We start from the raw sequence: 26905 nt of genomic DNA, 5'->3' as shown, positions 1-26905 counted from the left end.
CTAATCTTAATTTTTAATCAAATCCCCGCCGAGGAATATGAGTTTTGAAGACTGTTATTGTTTAATAAATATAATCTGAAACACTTGCCAGGAACAATTAATGATTTATATTATAATTTTGATTGTAGCGAATAAAATTTATAAACACTGGCAACCATCTAATATCTGTTAAAGAAGCATCGATTTATATTGCGGTATGTTGATAATCCTTTGTTTTATCATTAGCGTATTTATTATAATATTTACCGATATCTAACCTTAAAAATTGTTATTATACACATATAAAGTTGTGTAAAACTTATATTGTCTAAAAATGAGCATAGACAAAAGGCAGACAGAAACGTCAAAAACGTCAGTTGTAGAGTTGGGTAAAACCTCTACATATGTCAATTATTAGTGGAAGAACATTGCATTAATTAAAATAAAACATAATATGTAGTAGGTATTCATTCTCCGTAATATAATAATGATCAAGACCGGGTTTATCTGCTCAATTCTCAATTATTGTCTTCAATAAGCAATTTTATATTCGTGGTGTATAAACAAATAGCTGAAGATGATATCGTCACATCAATACTACAACTACCTAGATAACTCTGATTTGGTCATTGTTTTGAAAATTAAATTTAAATTTTACTTGGTTAAAATAAATCTAGATGCTATATTATTATTTAAAATCAAAATGGAAAATTGTACTAGTCTAATTGGGAACAATTAAATAATGTTGAATTGTATGAAAAAATATTGTAGATATAATATTTTATTTATTTAATGCATTTATGGTTTTAAAGTTATCTAATATTTTCAAACACAAAATTAATACAGTTCCCATTAACTTCTGACTTACCTAGTTGTATCATTTTGTAGAGAAGGAAATGTAGAATCATATTCAATAGCTATATCAAAGAGGCGCAAAACTGAAGAAAATCAAACGAGCATATTCTTGTCGAAGGTAAAACAATAAAGAGTATTTAATAAATTACAGTAAACCTGTTTTATTTTACAGCTTTCTAGCAAAAATTCTTAGTTAAATAAATTGACGTCGGGTTTCCTTGTTAAAGGCCATCGAACAACCGTAATGAATAAGTCGCATGCGCATAAAATACAAAAAATAAATTAATTTTAATCCGGTAAGTGTGACAAGGTGTAAAAAAGTCCAGCTGTAAATTTAAATTAGATTAAAATAAAAGCGAAATGTGAGAGGAGAGCAATCGCCGGCATCTGGTGCAAGAAATTCATTATGAGAGGAAACAGCAACCGGAAATCCCGCGAGCGAGCAGGATCCTACCTATAATACATACTTCCATTTTCACTACGTAACTTACCTACACACTACATCCAGGGGTGGTTTCGCATCCTCAAACTGACTCGGCTTTTTTTAATTTGATATCATCCAAATACAAAATTCTATTATTTATCCAAAGCAGTGCAAAAAATTGTGTGCTCCGCAGAATGGGATATAATATGTATATCAATAAACATTTCTGTCGAAGTCAGCGTAAATATACAATATAAATAAGGTTGTTTTTAATAGTCCTCTTTAAAGTATTTCAATGTTTAAAATCATAATATAGATCCGCATAAATAATTGATACCATATTATATAAATTAGAAATATATATTTATGTATATATTATTAAATTATTATAATATATTCCCCTCCACGACGGCTAAACGGTTACGCGCCGGGCTTATAATGTCGTAGGTCGAGTTCGAATCCCAGTGGGTCTATTCTATACTTATCGACCTTTAAAGTGATAAATATTATCAAACTTAGGGTAGGTTTGTATCAAAGTGTAACAATTACAATAAGATATTTGTAATTGTTGCAATAAGTGCTAAATTTTAACAGCAGCAAGAGAGGTGCTGTTAAAATATAGCATTAATATAATATAAAGGATAATAAGGCTTCAAAATTATATAAATAGATTATATATGACGTTTAAGGAATGTCCAGGCTTATGCTCTGAAAATACCATAAAATCTCCATTTTAACCTACGTGGCGCATGTGGGTCGTTAAGTGCCCGTCTGTTGTACCGGAATCTTTTCCACCCCTACATACATTCACTAACTGCATTACTTACCTACAATCTTCTCTTGCCCTAATACACGTTGGTATATTGCAACACAAGTATCCTTACACAGCGTGGACTAAATGTACAATATGCTTATAGGCTTGGTTGGCTTTACCACTGGGAGTAGCATATGTGGGGTAGTAGTATACGGGGTTTACATGTAAGTTGTACGTATGCAGTTCATCATGGGACACTTATTCGTGCGCCGCAGTACGTGAAACATGAGTTCGTATAACATTTTATCTAATGACGAGTTCTTCGTTGAACATTTCACCGTGGAATACATTTGTACAATACAAAATGCGGCGATAGTTTGCAAATAGTACTGTTCCAATTAGATTAACCCTAACCTAACCTAGTAAAGACATCTCCACATGTTGCAGCATACGTACAAACATACTCCACGGTGAAATGTTCAACGAAGAACTCGTCATTTGATTCAATGCTACACGAACTCATGTTTCACGTACTGCGGCGCATGAATAAGTGTCCTGAACTGTTTACGTACAAATTTCCGGATACGATGTACGGGATCCTTTTAGAATACCTTCGATAGAGAAATGCTGAATTTGACAATTTCTAAATTTATCATTTAATACTTCTACAATAATTCTTATAAGCGGAATGTTTATAATTTACATCGATTGAAATATGATTATTTTATAAACGGTGCATGCACAATTAATTTTTACCATAACCTTTTTTTATAAAAATGGATTTAATACATACGTCTTATTCACTATTCTTGATAAAGATGTGCCTTAATAATTGGGAACCCGATTTCAGCATTGATGGTGCCCCTCAAAAAGGGTGAAATAACCAAAATTGTATAGGAGAGAGGAAACACACTTAAATAAATAAATAACAAGAATTTCAGAGATGTATGTTTATATTTTTAATCATTGGCATTCATTGCCTTAAAAATCATAGGTAGGTACTATAAATCACTGAAATTCTTGTTGTTTATTTTGTTTTCCTTTCTCCTGTAAAATTTAGTTTTTGCATATAGATCCCTTTTCGCGGGGCACCTTCAATGATGAATAGTAATGATCACTACCAGTTTATGTTGTAAGTAAAACAAATACATTGATATACATAATATTGAAAATACTTCTGAGAAAATATATTATAACTTATAACTAATAGAAAAAATCTTTTTTGAAAAAAGTAAAACACCCCGCAGGATCGAACCTGCATCTCTCGGGTTTCGCGCCCATGCACATAGACAACTATGCTAAAGGTCCCATACTTAACTGTGACAAACTTTAGCTAATGGCTTTTAATACTCTCTGAAGCGTTTTCCAAATTGTTTAAAAGTCGAATGATTTGTCTTCAATACTTTCAATATGTTGCTTGCTCTTGTTTAAGAGGATACAACTGAGTGTGGTATTAATGTATTCCTAATTTAAATTTTAATATCAATAACCTGCGAAAGACATTTACATAATACTTTATGTAAAATATAGTGTTCACTTGTTGTGTATTTTATATTGTAAGCATTTTATTCACTTTATAGTTCATAGTATCGTACAAAAGATTTTTTTATAAAAAAATGTACTTACCATTTTGTATCCTCCACATTTGGTTTAAATAATAGAATTCATAAGTCAATTATATGAATCATGGCCCCCAAAAAGGGGGGGTTGACATGGCTCTAGCCTGGGGGACCGGGCTTAGGGCGGGCCAGGTGTGGGAAGTCAACCAGTTACGTTAGATAACCAGACACCAAAAATTCACTCTAATAGTTTTAAAAAATCGCCTGCGGCACTATTTTACTAGTTTTTAGGTACTGGCTTGGAGTCGCGATCAGTAGTTTATAATAATTATGATGTCGAATGCCGACCACTCAATAATCCGTGTGGATTTATTGTAAAATATAAAAAATCGCGAAAAGTACACCGTTATATATGGAATACCATTTTGGGGAACTCTACAATTGAAGATCAAACTAACCTTAACCTTGGCAATAGGTAGGGGGGTCGCCAAATATCCTGAGCTGGGGACCGGCTTCAGGATGTGGGGGTCATGATATGAATAGATAAAAATGTATATGTTGTAAGAAAGGAATGTGTGATAAAATTTCCACGTTACAAGTGAGTAGAGTTTCAATATATTATTTTATTAACTCTACCTTAAATAACGGATTATAAATTTATTATCTAAGCCTTTTCATGAATTAATAATATTGCTTGTTTATATTTGTCTTATAATCTCCCAACTCTCGCATCGGCATATTATATATGAAATTGATAATTATCCAATACGTTGTTTACATAATAAGCATACTTAATGTTTATTTTCCGGGTTAAACAACACCCAAGGCACGCCAGTGAAGAAATATACGACTTTAGAAACACTAGGTAATCCTGGGAAACAGAGACAACCAATGGCCGTTCTACTTTAGGAGACTAAAAAGACGTTCCAGGGTTAATTTTAATAGATATAATAAAAAAAAACATACTTAAATTGAGAGAAATTAATAATCAGTGTATGGGGCGGTAGGGAGCGCTAAGTGACTCGAAATTTTTAAAGTAAATTGTACGTACAACATTTCACCGTGGCACAGTTCGCCGTGAGATTTCTTATCGGAAAGAGATGACCTTATAATATACGGTCTTCAATTTTATTAGATTCAATACGAACATTAATTTAATTTTCATAGCTGATTTTGTCAAAATTCATGAATTCAATAATAAAAATCTAACATAACCTAACAAATAATCCAGTATATCGGCTATTTTCAAAATTTCTTTGCTGCTCGCTTCCTGTAAAGTGTAAACCGATAAGAACCGTGTTTTATTGACATGAATTTTATCTCAGTACTATACGACCGAAGAGGTTGGACGGTCTTTAATGTACAGCCATATATTTCCGATACAACATTTCACGGTGATAACTGCATACGTCCAAGTTTCCGGACACGGGTTTTTACATGAAACGATGAGGTTCCATGCAAATAACTTCCTACAAGTATATTATGCTTATTTATATATTGTTATTTATAAATAATCAAATAGTCTGGTTGTAACGTCGCATTTAATTCACACGATAGCTGCTTAAATAGTATCTGACCTTGGTTTATCTCGTAGATGCAGATGGACTAAATGTGTTCTCCTCCGTTGGTATAATGTGGATGGTACCTTCATGCACATGCCTGATTATGTTTCCACCCGAAGTCCTACTATAGTCAAGCCGTGACACCGTACTGTAAACTTTGATGATAGTGCTAATTATTGCTCATACGTTGACTGCAATATGCTAAACTGTTTCAAATAATTTGAACGAACTATGCATTCGAAAATCTTCATTTATTGCGAATATATTACCCCATTGTATTCAAAGATAATCAATAACTAGCACCACGGCCTGAATATAGTCGGCCATGTTTCCGCCTGTAGAAAACGTCAGTAAGTTATGGAATGACGGAACGACTGACATTATATTACTTCAAATTATGCATGAATCTTGACGATACATAAGCGGAAATCATTCAAAAGATTCACCAAGCTTTCGCCGACGATGTCATGGATGTCAAATTAAATAGTGGTATAACCAGTGTATGGCCGCATAATGGTGAAAAATGACTCACGATAGTATAGGAAGGAGCTGAGGTAATAATATATTCTCTAAGAGGAGGTGGTAGGTCGGGAAATTGTGTTTCAAACATTAAGACATCACAGAATTATTTGAAACGTCACTTTTGAAGAGTGATAAACACATTGTTTGAAATCGTTTATTAGATAATTTAAAATCTCTGACCTCACCATCTTTACAAGATGCCAGAGCCGGCACTGAAAGTACCCAACCCAAGTGTATCTATACTTCGCGTAGTGGATGGAGTACCTAACTGCTAGCCAAGACAGCGGGTAAATGTGCCACTTGTGGAGTAGCAAACTTTTAAACCTGGCAATGTTGCGAAATTAAAATGGAAACACTCTTTATCGCTACTTGTGATTCTGTTGAGCGCTCAACTTATCGCAATGAATACTAAGTGTTGCGAGCTTTAAAAAGCATTATTGTGTATCGACACATCTCTATTGTATTCGAATAATTAATTGATTTGAACAATCGCAATAAGAAAGGCCATTAATAATAAACTAAAGACAAACACATAAAACATTTCATTTGATGCTCCAAACCTACATATATGACAGTACGGTAATTGTTTCTAAATTTTCAGATATGGTAAACTTGAATCAGCGTTGCCAATTTATCGTTTTTCTTGCCAGATCTTGCATTTTTAGATAGGCATATAGCTTGCAAAAAACGCATTTCGCTTGTGGCGTTTTTACTAACGTTTTTTGATGCCTCCAACAACTTTAAATGTGTTAAAAAATGCTAGATATTTAGTTTATTTATTTTCATACGCATCAAATTTCTGACTATCAGATACTTTATGCAGGTTGGTCGGTACCTATTTTAGTGAGATATAAAATACGATGAAATAAATTCATGCATTATGTAATGTTTTTGTATACTTATGAATAGGTATGTTCTTTAATTATCTATGTCCTACAAGAAATGAGCTCTCGTCTTCAAACATTAAACAAAACTTTAATGCACTTAAGACAATATAGGTTGTTATTTTGAAATATATTTCTGTTGACATGTGTGGTTTTTACACATATCGACATTTTTTTAGATTATTGCACTTTTTTCGGTACGTGAAAGCAAAATAATGTATTGATTTTATTCTTGGTAGAATGAGTAAATTTACCTGAAATTTATTTTTAAAAATTTAGTGTTTTTTCATGCCAAATAACTTGTTTTCATACCCCGTCTGGCATGTTTTTGTCAACCGCAGTTGGCAACACTGATTTGAATGCATACCCCCATCGATATAATAATTATTGACTTAACCCCAATTTAAACAACTAACATAATTATTATTATTCAATTTTACAATGGCTGTGCAGTGAAATAATATTGCAACGATTGACATTTTTCTTGATTGTTTTGTGCTAAGGCACAATTTTACGACTATGTAGTGTACTTGAAAGTAACCAATTATTTTTTATCTGTTGAAATTCGTGCATTATGGGTGCATTAACTTGTGAAAATGGCAACCTACCATTGACGTCCGTTTGGTAACATATTGGCATACTTATCTACACTACTATGGCCTTCGATGGAAATTGCTTCTTTGTTAAACTGTAAAAAATCATTGTCCATCATTGCTAAATTGTTTTGTACTAAATAAAAAACACATTTTCGCCTTATCCGTCTTTTCCGTCCGAGGCTTTGAATTGAAATTAGAAATAGTGCAAAAAATTCAAACCCCATTGTCTCTGAATATATTTTTTTTAGTTGTTTCCGTATTGATGCCGATAATATATTATATACGCATCGTGCCTGACTGTGCCGAACTATGAAATCCGGTCGCTAAAACCTAACCCTATAAAATTGTTTAAAATTTCCATCAATTAAAATTTAAATAATTATAGAACATACATAATTTTGAAAACACTTCTGAGAAAATAGATTATAACCATTAGAAAAAATCTTTTTTTTTTAAATACGACACGCTCGGATTTCGCGGTTTTTATGCATCATATTTTATTGTGACAAATTTTAAATAAATGTTTCTTAATACTCTCTGAAGCGCTTTCCAAATTAAGTTACTATTGACGATCGGCTTTTGTATTTCAGTAGTATAATATATTTTCTCAGAAGTGTTTTCAAAATTATGTATGTTCAATAATTAGAATGGTACATTCTTCAATCTTGTGAAATAGTCGTTGAATAAAAAAAATAGTTAATTAAATAACTATAATTATTATAATTGATGATTCTTCAATGTAAAAAATACTTTCAGTTAACTTAATCATTAAGCTCAATTTTCGTATATTATAAAAGCTGCATAAGTATTTAGAAATGAATATCACAATATTGATCATGGACGGCAAGAACTTCCCTGGAATCATTTTCAAAAATATTTTCAAGATTCCAAAAAAAAATTTAATGTAACTTCCTCGTATATAAAGTCTCGTTTAAAATAACTTTGTCGGCTAACGTTATAAAGTGAGAATATACAGGATAGCAAATTGTCAAAAATGTAAAAGTTTTGTTGGTCCTGAAAAGTTATTATAAGTAAGTAGGTGCTGTGCTTGAGGGGAGGCAAACTTAAACCTTTCAAAAAGCACACTTTTAAACTTATTCAGGGCTTTCTGGTGTATAACAAAAACATTTAAAAACTTTTAGATATCCGAAAAAGATACGATCTTATAGTGATGGGATTATTACACGCCTTAATCTAATAACACTTTCTTGTGTGTTAAGGCTTTATCGACTTGTTTATTTACATTAGGTTTTATCAATATATTTTGTTACTAAGCCAACACACGAATCGTCTGTCATATTTTGAGGCTGATATAACTTATCCACAATCAATGGCTCTTGTACTATATCATATAATTGATATTGAATAAATAAATAATAACTTATACATACCTACTGTTTTATTATCACGCAATTTTACGAAGGCTCAAAACTCCCCAAATTGATTTTATACACAATTGGATAGATCACAGGAACATACATCTTTTTTTTTAAATATTAGGAAAAAATATGAATCGAGAGGAATTTGAAGACATAACTTTATCCTACTGCTCGAGTGTTTTGTTCATTAATCTAGCCAGCCAAAAAATCTAACCTAACCTAACACCTGTTGATAGTATTATTTATATTTAGACAGCTATACAGTGTTTTAAGACACACGGTTCATCTTATTCAATGAAATTTGAGGCATTGTTAAAAAATATTTCAGCAGGAGGCAGCCAAAATCCATATTATAAGGTCGACATAAATTGTGCTAATGGTTTTATAAATTCTTTTAAAAATTAATAAATATAAAAAATCTTAACACCACTTCACATGGACATACTGAAATATGACTATATTCTAAAACATTAGAGCGAGAGGTTTAAAAGAATACTATTTTATGTAATAAAAATACTTTATGGAGTCATCAAATGTTTAAAATAAATATAACGGATAATAAAGCTTCAAAATTATGTAAATAGATTATCTACAACGTTTAAGGAATGTCCAGGATCATGCTTTGAAAATAGCATAAAAGCTCCATTTTTACGTACGCTGAGCATGTGGGCCGATAAATAAATAAAAACTGTTTTACTTTCACATTATTTTCTATATTACAATATTATTTACTGCATTAAACCCATGTATTTCCAAGATTGAACGGAGGTACACAATATTAACATTAAATGTCAATGCTATTTGTATACAAAAAATATATTAACTATCGAAAAAACGCCAATCCCGGGATCGTCAAATTGTAATCCCGAAATCCCGGGATCAAAATTTTGGCTCGGGATTGGATTCCCTACTCAACAGTGTGAGGCATAAAAACTTATAGGTAATTATTATTACACCTGACCGTATACCCGTGCAATTAACCTAAGACGCTATTAATGTATTAATATAACGTTTCCGCATAACTGACGTGCCCATATAGAACAACACTAAGTAGGGATAAGCTTTGTGCTCATTTAATCATTATTCATAATTAGTAGGCTATGAAATATGTAAAACAAGTCTGTTAAGCTCTATGAAAGATGTTCCCATATAAATGTTATGGAGTTACGACGGAATCGACTTAGCGAGGGGTTTAAATCGCTGTTCGATATCAGTAAGGGATTAACGACGTCAAATTTAAGGGTACACTTAAAGCTCCGCTCCTTCGCTACATCTGTGGTCAGGGGACTCTGCTAATTACGACCACTTAATAATTCAGAGAGGCTTCATTATTATTTCTTAGAGACTTTCCGGGCGATCTCGGGACCGTGTGGCGAATGTTTAATTAAATATTATAATGGAATCATTTTGTATTGAACTAGAACATTAACTCTAGCGATTAGCAAGTAATTCAATTCTAGTGTCTCGCTAATGTCTTTTACAAAGCAAAATAACTGTTTAATTATGTAGTACATCAGTTAATATATATCTACGTACATGGCCCCCACAAAGGAGAGACTGACAGGGCTCTAACCTGGCGGCCCGGGCTCAGGAAGGCCCAGGCGTGGCGAGTCGATCAGTTAAGTGATATATAAACACACATCAAAAATTCTCTGTAATTGTAAAAAAAAGTCACCTGCGGCGCTACTTTTCTTCAATTACGTTATTATTTAAAATTACTTATGTGGTTGTATGACACATTTTTTTTATTTTGTATCGATACTCGACAACTCCATAATTCAAATGGATGTATCAAAAAAAAACACTAAATATACACATTAATTTTACCGCGTACACCATTTGGAAAACGCTACTGTAGAGCGTCACACTGCCTTTATCTGTAACAATAGGTAGGAGGGGCACCAAAAATACTAGCCTGGGGGCCCGCTTCAGGATGTGGAGGTCATGTCTACGTATTATAAATATGTCATCATCATCGACACCACAATCTAACGTGGGTTTTGGCCGCATACATGAAACGTTTCCACTCTACTTTGCTCTCTACGAAGCTTTACCACCACAGTTTTTCTCCCTTCTAGTCTGTTGAATAGTAGCCACTTCCTGACCAAGACAGCTGTCGTACTTACAGTTAGACGATAGTATGCTCATTGTGAAATAATTACAGTTCGTGGTTGTATCTTCCTCGTCACGTGCCATCTTGCTTACACACAATCGGCATCTTCCTTTCAAATATCTACAACCTCCCTACCAATATGGCAATATGAGGGTTTTGTTTAACATTATTTTAGTTTTCCTTGAAAGGAATCTTGATCCAAAGTAAACCATAATAGAATTCGTTTTCCAGAGATATTCTTTTAGTATATATTTGCCACCGTAATTATAGACATGCATCATCATTTTTCTCATACATTCGACTCGAGCAACATTTTTAATAAAATTGTATTTTATTTGACGTTTTTAAGAATTCTATTTAAATTATTATTCGCTATTAATGTTTTTCTTATATCATAGCATTCATTTAATGTTGTATTGTTTTGTTTTTAAATATATACCTATTATATAAATAGAAAAAATACCAGATAACAGTACCACATATCAACATTCTGTGCCATCTGTCTAACTTCTATGAGAGTATCATATTAATGTCTTTTATTTCCACGACCCGATTAAAATAAACGATTCCTTTTTCAAATTTAGAATTTGCGTTCACGTATATCTTTTCTTTCACCTTACTCCGTTAAATTTAATACGTATTCTCCCTGTCTCGCTCTCTCCTACACAAAATAATATGTTTTCTCCCATGCGTTACAGATAAATCAAGACAAATATGTATTATATCTTAAAGATGCATTGGAATTGAAGCTATCAAAATGATTGTTAATATTAGAATCATGGTCCCCCACACCCTGAAGCGGGCCCCCAGGCCAGGATCTTTGGTAGGCCTTCTACCTATCACTAATATTAAAAGCAGTATGGAGTTCTACAGTAACGTTTTCCAAATGGTGTTCGAGGTAAAATTAAAATTATTTAGCGACTTTTAGTATTTTTTAATACATCCACTTGAATTATTGAATTGTCGAGTATTGTTAGGTACATACATCAAAAATTATATCGCATAATTACATGTTACAAACCATAATCAATATTAATATTTGAAGTAAATTAGTGCCGCACGCGACTTTTTACTATTAGGGTCAATTTGTGATGTGTGCTTATCTCACTTATCTGGTTGGCCCACCACGCCGGGCCCCCAGGCTAAAGCTCTGTCAGCTCCCCTTTGTGGGGGACATGATTAGAATTACTGATCTCTAAAATTCCACAACATAACATTAAATGTTATGTTATTATGTATTTTTGATAATATAAATAGATAATAAAACGTATGTGGCATCTTTCTAATGACAAAATATTTGAGCACCTGCATTGCATTCCCGTTTTCAGAAAGACTGTTAGCAATTTCGTGGTCATGGAAATTAAAGATATTAAGTGTGGCACATTTTCACACGTTTTCCGTATCACTCGGCAGACCTCGTGTCTCCATGATCTTGGCGCGTGAAAAAACTCGTAATTCAATTCCCAGACTCCTTCGGCCGAACCGAACGAACACGGCGGCACTTAACCGAATTAAATCTTACATTATTTTTATGATATTGGTTTTGAATGGCACAATTTTCTCCCGATTTTTGTAGTGTTTTGTCACTATAAAGTTTTTACTTTTCTTCTTTCGACCATGTCCGATCCTAATTGGATCATATGGGCCCCCACAGAGTAGAGGTTTGTAATAACAGATTTTATTTTTACGAGAAATGGATGTCAGCCACTTGCTCAACCTATTATGTACATACTGTGACTCATACACAAATTGAAAAACAATATGTGTACTTTCCAGACCCAGGATTCGAACCTGGGACCCTCGACACTGTGCTATCGTGGGTCTTTTTACCTGCCTACATGAAAGTATTCTTACAATCTCTCGCCAACAGGGAACTCTGATTCTTGTAAAAATATTCAATATCGATTCGTTTATATTTCGATTTCTTAAAGAAAAAATCTTAATACTTTGGAATTCGTCATAGTACCTAATATATTTAAAACAACACTAAATCAGCAATAAAACATTTTATAAAATTTAAATAATTGTTAAAACAGCCAAAAATGTTATATTTAAACTAAATTCAAACCCGATTAGTCTTGTATAGACAATCGATTACATTGAGACCAATATATCGATATTCTAAATAGTATATTTTAATCGCTCATCCATACTCCATAATTTCTACAAGACAGATAATTGACGTATAATTCATTCAAATCGCTTACCTGAAATGCAATAGATATACTCGTATTATTGGCTTTGTGCATTGTACAATTTATAACCAAACACCGGTTACAGAACGTATAATCATAATACATAATAAAATAGTCTATAGGTACGATCAAATACAATGGAATATCGATTAATAATGTATACCCACCTACTTCTAAATGGGAACCATGTATAGTTTATTTTAAAATTCACTTTAAATATATGATTTGATGAAACTGAAACCCATTATAAATATTTAGGTACATGGGTCAATGAGAAATGGGACCAGTCTCAGGAAATAAAAACTAGAATTGAGATCGCAAGGAACGCCTTTCTCAAAATGAGACGCCTCCTTAGCAATCGAGATCTTAACCTAGGTCTGAGACTGCGTATCTCTCCTCCGACCATGTCCGATCCTAATAGGATCATATGGGCCTCCACAGAGTAGAGGTTTGTATTAACAGATTTTGTTTTTTACGAGAAATGGATGTCAGCCACTTGCTCAACCTATTAGGTCCATACCCTGACTCACACACAAATTGAAAAACAATATGTGTAATTACCAGACCCAGGATTCGAACCTGGGACCCATGGCTTGATAGTCCAACGTTTAAGCCGCGCGGCCACCCTAGGTCGAGACTGAGTCCGAGACTGCGTATGGTACGTTGTTATGTTCTCTCAATTCTTTTCTATGGTATAGAAGTATGGACGTTAAACCAAGAGATGTTAGGGAGACTTGAAGCTTTCGAGATGTGGGTGTATAGACGCATCCTCAAAATTCCTTGGACTGACCGGGTGACAAATTTTGAAGTTCTCAATCGAAAGGGGAAGGACCGAGAAGTCCTACGTGGTATCAAAACCAGGAAACTGCAGTACCTCGGCCACATTATGAGAGGACAAAAATACGGCATTCCCCAACTTGTCATTCAAGGAAAGATCAATGGGAAGCGTAGCAGAGGACGGCGCCGTATTTCGTGGCTTAAGAATCTCCGTGATTGGTACGAGTGCAGCTCCACTAAACTGTTCCAGGTAGCAGACGACAAAGATAAGATCGCCTTGATGGTGGCCGACCTCCTCTAGGGGATGGCACAACAAGAAGAAAAAGATGAAACTGTTTTTTTTAATTAAATGAGATATCATGTCTTTAATTACGATAGCTTTCCATCACAATGGAAATAAAACATCAGTATTGTGTTAAAACTATTTTTTACCTCTCAGACGGAGCATATTAGATTGTTAGCATTTATCAGCCGAACTCATTGCATCCATTACTGAAAAGTTTACAAGCATTTTTCAAATTTAATTTATAATCCTAATAGGTATATCAAAAACATGTTTAATAAATACTCTGACAAATACAATAAGTATAATAAAAAAGACACGCCCATATATTTTATTATGTTTCTCTCATACTTGATTATAATACTGTAGTATTTATAATCATTGCATACTCTGTACTTTTACCCCCGTTTCAGACGGGACACCGGTGTCGCGTTAGATATAATATAGGAGGCCTCTGTATTCGAACAAAGGGGTTTTTGTATTATTTTTATGAACGCTTCAGCGCTAATGAGTCAACGCATAATTTCGCGTTATAAATTAGAACATAAAACTGGCTATGGTAATAAAAACAAGTGTATCGGCGGCTTGAGAATGTAGCGGCCGACGGAAAAGTGTACCGGACACTCGTTGACTCATTAGCTCTGGGGCGTACATAAACATAATACAAAATCCCCTTCATTCGAATACAAAGGCCTCCTATATTATATCGAGCGCGACACCGGTGTCCCGTCTGAAACGGGCCTTACTGTGTATTATCATTATAAAATACTGTTTTTATTTAATTAAATAAATAAACAAATCTTGACATAATTAATGAAAAACTATATAAAATGGTACACTGTCCTTCACAGAGCTATCTCATATATTTTTATAACAAATGTTTATTGAACATTCATCCAAGTCATTAATTCTTTATTCTGTATCAAACATACGACATACAATATGTGTATTTGCTAGACGTGAGATTCAAACCCGATACCCACGGTTTCAGAGATGAGCTATTTATCAATACTTTACCGCAGACACAAAATGATATAACATACTATATAATACCTGAGTAATTGAGTATTGATTATCTGCTACTATTATTCAACTTTCACATAAATAATTAGAACGAAATGGAATCATTTCGTGAATAATGAATGATTTCAACTTTAAAGTACGGATACTTGGTCGATGAATGCATCCTTGGCTAAATGCATAGTTGATCATTTCAAAATAGGTATACAGTTTTATTACATATTATATATACCTATTCGTTTAGTCAATCCAAACTATTAAAGTAAAAATAGCATGTCATTATTATGCCGGGTCCACACTGGCAACATGTCGCGCGACAACCTCGTTAAATTTTAATTATCGTATGATAAATATCGTAAAATTTAACGAGGTTGTCGCGCGACATGTTGCCAGTGTGGACCCGGCATTAGATTCACATTTTATAGTACATAAATCATCGCTACAGTTTCTTTACTCGGTTCAGTGATGTCCCGTGGGGGTTTGGCAGATTGAGCGTCGCTTGGGGGCGGCTGTTACTCGAAGGGCGGCAAATCGAGGAGAATCATTTGGTATATATAGAAATAACTACTTAAACTGGGTACTTAATAACGAAAATATCTTCCCTTTGAAAAAAATTCAGCTCACTGGTTGGAAACAAAATGTATTAATTAACATAAAAGGTTAAGCAGGACAGTTAATTTTTATCGGGTTCGCGATGTCTAGTTTACTTCCGTTGCCATTAGACGTCCTTGGTGACCATAAACGACACAAGCACGGGGGCCTTATGTTGTAACTTGTGAGTTGACATGACGTCATATGACATCATTGTGACGTACTACCGGAGTGAGTCGAAAGTCTTCGAGAAATTAACGCTACTCTAATACTGGCGTTATTCATTGTCCCCATATACAAATAGGTGTTTCAGCATAATAATATCTATGGTGAGCCGTGTGCATTGGGCGGCTCGCCTCGATGCGTGTATTGAGCATACGTCACAATTACGTCATGTCGTCGGGTGACTTCATGTCACAAGCTGCAACATAGGGCTGCAGATGATAAAAAATATTATATAAAATAATGGGGGGGAATTTTGTTTAGCGACGTCACTGACTCGGTTTATAGAGAAATATAAAGATTTTAAATTATTATCGTGAAAATATCAGTTTTGCACCTGACTGAATAATGATTATGATTTTATGAGAAATATGATTTACCTAATACCACATAATATATTATTATTATGTACTTTGAATTTTTCCTATCGCTTTATGCATATGAAGATCTAACAAACGACCGATATAAGAATCTGTTTGATAATTAATGGCCGTAAAGTTTTCTCGGCGAACCGATACATACGTAAACTGAGAGGATGGGAAGTTTGAAAATGCATCGTTAACTGAATATTCAGTGTGTAATTATAAAATAATTATGAAGGAATAACTGAGTAGATCAAAAGCAAAGGGGCTTCTTTCCATCATTCACACAGCTATGTGCATGAAATAATGACACAGTTTTGAGGAGTTTTTGGATAGGTACAATATAAATTTTATTATACTATAATAATAGTCTACTTTGACCGCTGTTTAAATTAAAAATAATAAAATTGTTTGGTATATTTTTAACATTACAAAAAGTGAGCAACTGTTTTGCATTTAAAAAATATTGAGATTCAATTTTACGTCTTACCTACTAAACTTACATATAAAATAATATTATAATATAATATGTAGGTTTAATTGACTGTGGAACCTTATATGTACCTAAATTTGCGAAATAATTTATGGAATATGTATGTCCATGCGAATACTGTGACAAATGCATTTCGGGTGCCACTAGCAACGTTGTTACAAGAACTATCTACCTGACATCTCGCTAGACCAAGGCAAATAGAGCGACATTATGCTTTCCATGAGCTGGAGTGTGACATAGTGCATTAATTACAATGTGGATCAAGTCACGATTGACTGCGTGTCCGGAAACTTGTACGTATGCAGTTCATTTCACCGTGATATATTATATCGGAAATATATGGGCGTATATTAAAAACTGTCCAACCTCTTTAGGTCGTATAGTATGACATAATGTCATGTCTAAAATAAAACATGGTTCTTGTCGGTTTACAGGAACCCAGCACCAAACAATTTTTGAAAATAGCCGATATATACTGGATTATTTGTTAGGTTAGGTTAGGTTTTCATTCTTGAATTCATGAATTTTGCCAAACTCAGCTATGAAAATTGAATTAATGTTTATTAAATAGAGTATTACGGCATTACAGCGATTGGCCAATGCGCCATAATACATAATAAATACAAATATATAAAAATATCTTAATTACAAATAACAACTAATATAACAAGAAAGTAGAAAAGACAGCATGTGTTAATATTAAAGAAACATGATAATATATACAATTATAAATTTAACCTATTTAATACGTCCACAAACATTATATAGTTAATAAAAAACAAATCAACCTTTATGGTGCCATCAAATAAGCTAATTGCACGATACACAGCATCATGAAACATAACATCTGTCCTGCGACGAGGTATCTTGAAGACCGTGGAGCTACGAGTGATATTGGTGGGACCATAAAAATTAATATTTGCCAGTATATACGGATTGTAAATGAATCCACGAAGAAGTAAAAATGTTTATATTGAATCTAATAAAATTGGAGACTGTTTAGTATACGTCATCTCTTTCCGAAGCTCATGGCGAACTGTACTATGGTGAACTCTTTTACGTACAATTTACATATAATCAATTGACTGAATATACCAATATTTATGTATGTTGTCTTTGTCATATTTCCTGATGAGGCGACCGCCCCGCTCCGTCTACAGTATGGATTGTAAAAGTTTAGATCTTTGATAATATGATAACAATTAATTAATAGTGTAAGTGCGTAATATATTACCCACGTCTGACATGTAAAACGGCAAACTGTATTTCATGGGATGTGCTTCCCTGGGCAAGTTTTACAACAATCGTAAAATTGCTACACGCTGGGGTGAGGTCATAAATTGAGATTAGGGTTAAATAAAAGATAAAAACTAAAAGTTTCTTGGAGAAACTGCCCCTGCGTACAGCTATAATATTATTATGTACGTTTATTAACATCACCACATGTGTCCCACAGGTCAAGGGTAAAACTTTTTCCAGAATATGCTTATATTATTCCAATCGATCTCTCATCATCTCATATTTAAAAAAAAAACAGTTATACCAAAATATACTGTATGGCATCGATTGCGAACCTTTGTATATCTGCGTGTCAAATAAACTAAAACCATATTTTGTAATAATCAGAGCCGTGCCAACGGTTTACATTTTTAAAAACTATAAATCATAAACATGCATAAGTACTAAGTAGTATTAATGACAAAATTGTAAATGTACAAAGGTAAATTCATATTTTATTAACTCTACCCCTGACTTTCCTAAAACGTGATATAGAAAATGAATATGATAGCGAGACAAAATCACGGCATAATTTACTGCGATATTTATACATTTACAAGTAGCAGGTATGAAGTAATAATCACGACAAAAATGTTTATTTTCTCGTAAATACTCACTTAAATCAACTGCTTTTTTATGATACTAATAGTAATTGCACCCATCCGGTGGGTTCTGCTAACAAACGCAGTATTGCAAGTGTAATGAATATTAACCAACATTCTCTTTCTAATATCTAATATATAAAAATCAATATTTGTTTGTTTGTTTGTTCGTATTTTATGCCCTGCCATACCGTTCATCCGATTGCGATAAAACTTTGTCAACTTATTGCGTGCACTTTCGCGAAGAGTATAGGCTAAACTTTGGTAAGTTGTCGTGCGCATAACCACGAAGATTTCAAAATTAGAAAATCATCTTCTTCTTCTATTCGTATGCGTTCCTATACCATTCATCCGATTGCGATGAAGCTTTTGCCAGTTTTTGTGGGCACACCTGCGAAGGTTTCTAAATTAGTATTACATAAAATACAAAGTTTGTTGTTTGTTTGTTCCACCCAATTTTGTTTTTTTTTTACTGCATATTAATAACATTATTAACGTTTGCATATTTTGGATTCGATTTTAATTTAGTGTGTTTTGTTTGACCTTTACTCCTATTAGAATTATATTCATATTGCCATATTGTATTACACAGATATTTTAATATTAAAAAAATAATTATCCCTTATTATTTTTTAAATATCTAAGATAAATATAACCACGAAGCGACCCTGTGCGAAGCCGGGTACTTCAGCTAGTATATTATAAAAATCATATCATATACAATTCTTGCGTTCAAACAGAAATCTGTTGGCCCTCACTCAATAAAATTTATAAATTTTTGCTATGACGCTTTTTTATGCAACTCACTACAGGGTTTATAAAGCCAACAGCTAGTTATTTCGACATCCCTAACCCTTGCACTTTCTTCGTTAAATTCCCCAATAATTATAGCTTTACAATATATATATATAATATTAAACACCTTGTCCGCAACTATAACCACTGATGAAATACTCAACTACGAATTATTTCGATCTGGCGCATTCACAAGTGGTTATCGTGCACGTAACCTTGATCAATTCTTCGATCCAGCACGTTTTAAGGGGCGGCCATTTTGTGCATCTAAGGTACCATTTTATGAAAGTATCTGCTGTGTTTACGTATAACAAACGCCCAGCCCAATGCAATTTCAACAATTTAGCGACATGTTATATTCTACGTATTCTACAAATTAACAATATATTACCCTCAGCTAAATTTCAAAGGCCGGTTAAACCACATTTGTATTAATATTTAATTAAATTCAATAAATTGTAATGGCCACATACATCTCTTCGAATTCTTAATGTAATTAATGTGTAATGCTGTTATTTCTCAAAATGTTGAAAATGATACATAAAAAACCACCCCCATAAAATAATTTTCATACTGTTAGTTCCTTTAAATACTCATATTGTCAGATAAATTGAGTGTGATTCATAAATCATAATATTATATACATATTTATTATCATCAAATCAGATTAATTTTGTAAAATCCATTAATTAAATTGGCACAGTACATAAAGTGTTGACAACATTCTTAAATTATTATCCCGCTTGGATACTTGTGAAATAAGATATTAATAACTGACAAGCCCATCTGTAACTGAAGACATTGAATAAAATACAATTATGAAAGATTGAGTCAACTTCGATTCGAGGGACAATATTGTGAAGTAACAAAACACTTCAAGAGATTTTTTTATAATTTGACAAAATCCCCAAATTTAGACGAAACCGATCTACTATAGTTTCTGTACTATCTTAATACAAAAATAACATAATAATGTCTTTGTAGCAATAATTTAACGTGCTATTAAAGTGTAGTTGAGGCGTTTATTTCCAAATACTGATATATCATCAGTACAAACATAGCCCCTCCAAATCAATCCACCCCGCACCACACTCGGTTTTAGTCGAGCATATAAAGTTTGTGAAGCATCAGCAGTTTTTTAGGCCTTAGAATATCTCTACGCATCTATACAATACACAAGATTGCTATCGTCGGCTACCAAGGGTAGTTTTTCATATTTTTTTATTGACGTATTATAATTGTAACAATAAGTTAGCCGTCTAAATAGTCAAAACTGTCTGTTTCGCTCTAAAAGTTAGCATAGCCAAGAGAGGTGCTGTTAAAACATAGCACTTATTGTGTAAATTACAACTAACTTATTGTATTGTAGATGCGCTGGAGCGGATACCCAAAACTGAGGTCGCCATGCACACAAGTGTGTTTTGACTGATTCTTCAGAGGCTTAGTACTAAGAAAAGGTGCCCATATAAGAGAGGAGTACGGTATACTAACAAAAAACAAATGAGTCTTATTGATAAATATATCGTACCTACTTATACAAAAAACAAAACTAAAACAATACGGACATACAATACTATGTGAAAATATCTTCATGTCCGCGATACGATGCCGCATTTATATACGCAACAAAATAAGCTTTTGTAGTGACCAGGTTGTACTGACTTGAATATCTCTTCCCTTTCCCATATATTCACAATTCAATATTCGTGGTAAACGACTCTATTGACATTGTAATGTATTTTGAAATTAGAAGATTATCTATGTATATTTTATTAGCCAATCAATCATTAAATTACAATAAATATAAGCAAAAAAAAATGCATATCGGAATTCGATGGTATCATTTTAATTTATCGGTTTCTGTCAGTCATTAAGTTTTTTCAGAACAATTTAATCATTCTCTATTGGCGATATTTGGAAGTTATAGAACATTACATATTAAAGAATATATACCCAATCCTTGTTATATTTTTTGTATATATAAACTTATCTGCTTTCATAGATATACGCCTGAATTGACAGTTAACCCCATTTAAGCATATAAATTACTACTCTCTGAATCAATGTAACATACTATTAAATTGATAATTATTCAGAATAGATTCAAATGATACTTTCGTTCATACTTTATCTTATTTCAACAAAAAAATACACTTAAACAGATAAACACACATCATAAATTAGCTTTAATAGTAAAAAAGTCGCCTGCGGCGCTATTACACTTCATGACCATGAACATTTTCAATTACTTATATAATTGTGCAATATATGTTTTAATCATTATTTGTCGATACTCGACAGCTCCATTATTAAAGTAGATGTATTAAAAATCGCCAATAATTCACAGTATAAGGACCCTTAATTTGAACTAAAACACAATTTGAAAAATGTTAATGTAGTGTTTCACACTGCATTTAATCTTAGCGGTAGGTAGGGGGCCCGCCAAATATCCTAGCCTGAGGGCCCGTTTCAGGATGTGGGGACCATGGTATAGATACACCGAGTGCAATAGACAAAAGATCGATAAACGAGAAATTAAGCTATGAAGAAGAAAAAGAGTTATGGGACTAATTTACATTCTCCTCCTTGCCCCCCCCCCCAATATTAAATCCTGGGTGCGCCACTGCTTAAACCACACGGTGACAATGGTATCAAATACTATTAACTCAAAATGTTTTGTATACGTTATTTTCATTATGTAAAAGTATTACGTGAAGAAACATTCATGTAATGTAGATTTAATAACAAACTGACAAACGCCCAATCGGGATAGTTCATCTACATCTACCAATGGCGAGGGGTGTAGATAGGCTGTTAAGATCCGACAAACATAGTACATACCTACTAAACTTTGTCATTCGTACTTCTTTATTTGTATTGAACTAATAATAAAAATTGCAGATAGTGCTGGTTAGTTTTAAAAAAGTCCCGCCTAACCAAACTATCCAAATCATCTAAAATTATTTATGATTTAATGGCATAATTTTAAATGTCTTATAGATAAACGAATGATTTTTACTATTATCTATTCAGGCTTGGATTGAGCAGGGCTTAATTAATTTTTTAAAACCAACAAACACTATCTTCACATGTTAGTTTTAGTTAAATTAAAACAAATATGTATGACTGACAAAATTTAGTGTACACTATTTATGTCGAATATTAATAGCCCACCTCCACCCTTCACCTCTGTCATCTACATAATGTATGGAAATGATTTAAGTAAACAAATTTTCAATTTTAGATAAAAACTTTTTCTACCGCGTTATGTCTAAGATCAATGGAAATTTCTTCATACTAGACTGATTTTTTTAATAAAAAGAGAGCTAGCCGCTAGAATATACGTTTTATAACTTTGCACTCTTTGCGCCCTTTTTACTACACTGATACGCCTCTTTGCCTGATTACCTCGCATAAAGATAGATAAAATGATATACAATTGTATTAATATATGTAGTAATAAATAAATAAATGGATAATATATGTTAAAAATATATTTTTAGAATATATTACATCATTTTCATACTAGAGCCGGAGTTATGAAGTATATACTCTACTGCAGCATTAGGGTAGTGGAATTCATACCCGAAATTTTAATTCAATCTTTTTTTGGTTCTCCTGAAAAGTAATAATTTAAAAATTATATCCAATTTTATTTTACACACAGAAAGTATAGTAGAGAAATAAAAACAATGTATAACCTTTACGGGCCTTCCAGATCCTCCGACCGCTGCTCCCGAAACCAAAAACGACCATCCACTGGGAAAACCAGTCGTTTCTCACTCGTATTGTATTTTTTATGTTCAAATAATACGAAAATTGAAAAACTCGCGTAGGCAGTATTTTTCACTTCACCGCTGCAAAACTATTCCCCCGATGCATTTTTCGGAGAGGCAGTGGCGGCGGCTTTCCGCTCGCCCATTGATTAGTCCACGCACCGTCCTTTGTTTATATGAAAGTCACATCCTATGAGATGTTTTTACTGTCAGTTTTATTACACTGAATCTATATTTTATGAGTACTTATTTTGTGTAATAGGCACCATTCTTTGTAGGAATGATATTTCTGAATCAAAGAACAGCACATTAAAATTTTATTATCATGTGTGAAATCAATAAAGTATTATTATCATAAAACAAAAAGAAATGAGTAGTAAAACACGCTAATTTCATAATTTATGCACTTTTAACGAGGCGTAATTTTGGTGATTATTAATTATTATTGTTTTTGAAATTATCGATAGATACATATTATTATTAGGTACAATACGAAGTGTCCATATTATGTAAGAAGGGGATATGTATATATAAAAAGGATAAGAATCAATCTATAACTCTCAGAATAAAGTATTTTTCTAAACGGGATTCTTTTTAGAATGTATTTTCAAATTTAATCTTATGTACCTATATTGGAAATTCTTAATAACAATCTCAAACATGAATCAAACCTTATCACGCCATTGATTTTCAGACGGTAAACAATTAATAATTCTAAGGCTCTTATCGCGTCCTTATCATATTAATAATAATATGTTATAGTAACATAACATAACAACCGTAAAGCTGACCAACGTCACTTTTGTCTCGGATCTCTCAACAACCACTCTTAACTAAATATTGTTTTAATTAACTATTTTTTTATTCAACGAATAATTCACAAGATTTAAGAATGTAAAATTCTAATTATGTATGTTCAATAATTAGAATGTTACATTCTTAAATCTTGTGAATTATTCGTTGAGTAAAAATTATTAGCATGTTCAAGTAAGTTACAACAAAAAATTTGGAGTGATCCGTGACGTCGGTTAGTAATTAAAGTAATACTACTTCGATTTAAAATACAAATCCCGATCACCAATGTAGCTCAATTTAGAAAGCGTTTCAGTAAGTTTTAAAAGCCATTAGTTAAAATTAAGTATGACTCCTTTAGTATTGTCGTCAATGTGCGTGGACTCGATACCCGAGAGATTCAGGTTCCATTCCTGCGGGGTGTCTTACTTTTTTCATAGAGATTTCTTCAATTTTTTTATAATATATTTTCTCAGAAGTGTTTTCAAAATTATTAATGTTAAATATTGTTTTCTTTAACACAATGCTTACGAGCCTTTTTAATTAATTTTGCAATTAACGTGTTAATTTGCATTTGAAAAGTAATTAGCAAAAACACAATTTTGTGCGGCCCGTAAGCTATGGGTTAAATATTAACTTTATGTTTATTTTATAATTATAATATCGTATTGACTAGTGGATTAAAATATATAAAATTTATTAAAAATTAGTATTGTTTTTAACATCCGCAAACCCATAACATTAACCACACTTTTTAAATTATTTATGTTAGTAATTTACTGCGATTGATTGTGATAATGTATTTATAATATCAGGTTATCGTTATCATAACACAGAATCGAAGTTTCTAAGTGATTTTCATATCAGCTCTGCTATGCCATCTGAAGTGGAATAAACAATATGATTGGTTGGTTGAATTCAATACAAATCGTGAATATTGTTCCGAACTTCCGTTTCCTTTTCGAGGGCGCGCGTTACAAAACCACCCCATCCAAATGTACTTGAGTGGGCAGCATTTTAGAAAATTAAATCGATATAAATTGATTCTGCCTTTGACATATTCAAGTGTTTGTTGGCGGTTTTATAGTTCTAAAAATAATATTAGGAAAATACTACAACTGCAGCGCATTGAAAATTTTCACTTTTTCAGATATTTACAACGATGTGTACCTATAAATGTAAACGCTGGGCTCGTGAGTTGTGAATAATTGAGATGTCTGGCAAAATCGATGCAATTAGACGATATAAATTAATTCAGAACCATAGTATTAAAAAAATCGAAATGCATAGATGAGTAATTCGACTTCAAAGTTAAAATGACTTTATATATTCTTTATAAGTGATAATTTCAAGTGATTCGGAGTTTACTTAGTCGTAATTCATCATATTACAGAAAAAAACACGAAACCTTGATTAACTCATTTTTACCCGAACTGACAAATCTTCTGTCGTATAGTTTAATTATTGAGATATTGTTTATAATTACTAATGATCGATTATTAGGTTTTGACGATTTATTATAGGCATATCGAGTGTATTATTATTGATAAGATAGGGGATTTTTTACTAACACTTCAACTATTCATAATTTGTGTTTATATTGACCCTTGACTTGATAGGTAGGTAATGGAGTTTTTACCTACTTTATTGTATTGATTTGTTATATAAGTTAAAGTTAATAGTATTCGTTGTCAGTGTTTATTTGCCTTTTGATGAGTGTACACAGTGCCTGAAGATGCCGAAAGGCGAAACCAGGATCGAAAAAACGACTCAAATGGAATAGTACAAAACTTAAATTCAAACAAGTACTTTCGGTCGATAGCATTAATATTACTGAGAGAGCATTTGTTTCGTAGAATTCCTTTTTACAATACAATCATATAATAATATACTATTTTTTATTAAATTAATTATCATCAATGTATTACCATTATGTTTTAATTACTCGACAAAATGTACACTTGTTTAGTAAAATACGTTCCTACTCTTTATGTTTTTTCACTGCCACACTATTCGATTTATTAATTTAGTTAGACATCAAATCCACGGGTCATTTTCAATAATTGAATTTACTAAGTATTAATTAGTAAATAATTAAATAAATTAGTCTAAATAAATGGTAAAAGGATGTATTTTAAATGTGTCAAAAGAAAAAATAACTGCTATTTATCCGTAAAACGTTTGAAATATTGTTTGACAAAATGTCACGAAATTAACATTATTTTCATTTTCAATTGGCGCCGTGACAATAATCCATTAGTAATAATGACAATACGAAACCATCCTAGAGATTCAGCGTCGTTACAATAAAGCGTCCGTACGCGTCGCGACGCCGGGAAGTGAATCCGTGCGGACTGAGTTTCGTACGAGCGTCGACTGCGTCCACTCCCGCCAAAACTCGTCATTTTACGGAGACATGTAAAAATAACACTCCAATATTTTGACCTCGAAATATTTCATAAGCATTTCGCCTCTACGTCACGCGGTCTTTTTCCATCTCAGCGAGGCGCGACCGTCGCAAGATCATTAACAATACGAAATAAAAGGTCGGACATCAACGTAACAAATTGCCCCACTGCCATTATGTATTGATAAAAAAATAACAAAAAAACTAAGTAACATCACTCGTCTATCTGATCAACAATTAGTATGCAAATATATGAGAATTTGATACTGATCGTAGTTGTCTACCAGTAACAAACGCGAACTCTTTCAAAATACAACAACTATTTACAAAAACTACTTAACTTAATGCAGTTTTATTTGTCTCATATACTTTACATCTAATAAATCACGATTGATTCACTCAAAACACGCCCATTGAAATCTTTATTAATTAATATTAGGCATATTATTTACTTAGATACTAATTAACATACTAATACAGTGTAATATTAATAACACGTAAACACAGTCTCAATTAATAATTATTTTAATGATTAATCATATATTAAAACTTCTCACTGTCTAAAACTATAAAATACAAGTAAAAAGCGTTATCTGTGTATGTGTAAAAATGGCCCAAATAAACAAGAGCTTTCAGTAAAAGAACGTAATAATATTAAGCAAGCAGCTACATTATAACGATGTGG

General features: G+C 32.6%; 1 protein-coding gene across 4 annotated transcripts in view; it reads right to left on the bottom strand.

Moving 5' to 3' along the window:
• The window catches only part of LOC147072563 (potassium voltage-gated channel subfamily KQT member 1-like), a 524358-nt gene that overhangs the window by 466619 nt on the left and 30834 nt on the right, over positions 1 to 26905 (bottom strand). The window contains exon 2 of one of the 4 annotated variants that reach the window (XM_085946964.1): positions 22947 to 23310. The exons of the other annotated variants lie outside the window; for them this stretch is intronic. The gene's annotated coding sequence lies outside the window, so the exon portion shown is untranslated. The remainder of the gene's footprint in view (positions 1 to 22946; positions 23311 to 26905) is intronic. 4 annotated transcript variants of the gene reach the window in all.

This window comes from Rhyacophila brunnea, unplaced genomic scaffold (genome assembly GCF_057557595.1).
Source record: "Rhyacophila brunnea isolate RB1 unplaced genomic scaffold, BYU_Rbru_1.0 scaffold_2, whole genome shotgun sequence".
NCBI classification, from domain to species: domain Eukaryota; kingdom Metazoa; phylum Arthropoda; class Insecta; order Trichoptera; family Rhyacophilidae; genus Rhyacophila; species Rhyacophila brunnea.
Note: the sequence above shows the minus strand (reverse complement) of the source record. Positions and strands in the feature narration are given on the sequence as shown.